Genomic DNA, 2,500 nt, shown 5'->3' on the forward strand with positions numbered 1-2,500 from the left:
ATTGGCGGGGATGTGTCTCTTGTGGCTCACGGGGCTGTTAGGGTGGCACAGAAATCCCTCGGAATGGGAAAAAACGGGTCATTTTCGTGTCGCCACATTGCATGCGAACCGCATGAAACTTCCAGAGGCATTTGCAGCAGGAATGCATGTGCACTCAAAAAATGTGATATTTTTCACGGAAAGACCCCGTGAAACGCTAGAAGTGGGCGGGGATGTCTCTCTTGTGGCTCACGGGGCTGTTAGGGTGGCACAGAAATCCCTCGGAATGGGAAAACGGGTCATTTTCGTGTCGCCACATTGCATACGAACCGCATGAAACTTCCAGAGGCATTTGCAGCAGGAATGCATGTGCACTCAAAAAAGTGAATATTTCTCACGGATAGACCCCGTGATACGCTAGAAATTGGCGGGGATGTCTCTCTTGTGGCTCACGGGGCTGTTAGGGTGGCACAGAAATCCCTCGGAATGGGAAAACGGGTCATTTTCGTGTCGCCACATTGCATGCGAACCGCATGCAACTTCCAGAGGCATTTGCAGCAGAAATGCATGTGCAGTCAAAAAAAAATTGATATTTTTCACGGATAGACCCCGTGAAACGCTAGAAATTGGCGGGGATGTGTCTCTTGTGGCTCACGGGGCTGTTCGGGTCGCACAGAAATCCCTGGGAATGGGAAAACGGGTCATTTTCGTGTTGCCACATTGCGTACGAACCGCATGAAACTTCCAGAGGCATTTGCAGCAGGAATGCATGTGCACTCAAAAACTTCTATATGTTTCACGGATAGACCCCGTGAAACGCTAGAAATTGGCGGGGATGTGTCTCTTGTGGCTCACGGGGCTGTTAGGGTGGCACAGAACTCCCTCGGAATGGGAAAAGGGGTCATTTTCGTGTTGCCACATTGCATAGGAACGCCATGAAACTTCCAGAGGCATTTGCAGCAGAAAGGCACGTGCACTCAAAAATTTTAATATTTTTCACGCATAGACCCCGTCAAACGCTAGAAGTTGGCGGGGATGTCTCTCTTGTGGCTCACAGGGCTGTTAGGGTCGCACAGAAATGCCTCGGAATGGGAAAACGGGTCATTTTTGTGTGGCCACATTGCATAGGAACGGCATGAAACTTCCAGAGGCATTTGCAGCAGGAATGCATGTGCACTCAAAAACGTCTATATTTTTCACGGATAGACCCCGTGAAACGCTATAAATTGGCGGGGATGTCTCTCTTGTGGCTCACGGGCGCTGTTAGTTAGGGTCGCACAGAAATCCCTCGGAATGGGAAAAGGGGTCATTTTCGTGTTGCCACATTGCGTACGAACGGCATGAAACTTCCAGAGGCATCTGCAGCAGAAATGCATGTGCACTCAAAAACGTCTATATTTTTCACGGATAGACCCCGTGAAACGCTAGAAATTGGCGGGGATGTGTCTCTTGTGGCTCACGGGGCTGTTAGGGTCGCACAGAAATCCCTCGGAATGGGAAAACGGGTCATTTTCGTGTTGCCACAATTGGCATACGAACGGCATGAAACTTCCAGAGGCATTTGCAGCAGAAATGCATGTGCACTCAAAAACGTGAATATTTTTTCACGGATAGACCCCGTCAAACGCTCGAATTTGGCGGGGATGTTTCTCTTGTGGGTCACGGGGCTGTTCGGCTCGCACAGAACTCCCTTGGTCCACCTGATTCGTGCATACAGGCAGCAACTAAAACTCTGTAAACCTGCTGTGAGGACATCTAAACAGTGGACCAGTGAGGCTGTGGAAGATTTGCGGGCGTGCTTAGACTGTACTGACTGGGATATGTTCACGACTGCTACCAATAGTCTGGATGAACTCACAGAGGCTGTGTACATCAGCTTCTGTGAGGACTGCTGTATCCCAACACGTACCAGGGTGAACTTTAACAACAACAAGCCCTGGTTCTCAGCAAAGCTCAAAAGGTTGAGGTTGGAGAAGGAGGAAGCGTTTAGGAGTGGGGATAGAGACAGATTCAAGGAGTCGAAGAACAGGTTTAGCAAAGCGGTGAGAGAGGCTAAACGACTGTACTCAGAGACACTAAAACACCAGTTCTCTACTAACGACGCTGCTTCTGTCTGCCAAAGGGCTCAGGCACATCACCAACTACAAACCCAGAGCGCCCCACACCACTAACGACTCCCGCCTAGCCAACGACCTGAACGAGTTCTACCGTAGATTTGAAAGACAATTGGACTGTCCTGAACCACCCCTTCCCACACAAGAGGCCCCATCCCCCACCCATACTACAGAAACGACTCTCTCCTTTCAGGAGGGAGAAGTTAATGGGCTTTTCAAGAGGCAGAATCCACGCAAAGCAGCCGGGCCGGACTCTGTCTCTCCAGCCACCCTCAGGCACTGCGCTGACCAGCTGTCTCCGGTGTTCACCAACATCTTTAACACCTCCCTGGAGACATGCCATGTACCAGCCTGTCTCAAGTCCTCCACCATCATCGCTGTGCCCAAAAAGCTAAGGCCAACAGGAC

The sequence above is a fragment of the Petromyzon marinus genome, unplaced genomic scaffold (assembly GCF_048934315.1).
Source record: "Petromyzon marinus isolate PM22_M1 ecotype Great Lakes invasive population unplaced genomic scaffold, UKy_Petmar_22M1.pri1.0 PM_G_Scaffold_38, whole genome shotgun sequence".
NCBI classification, from domain to species: domain Eukaryota; kingdom Metazoa; phylum Chordata; class Hyperoartia; order Petromyzontiformes; family Petromyzontidae; genus Petromyzon; species Petromyzon marinus.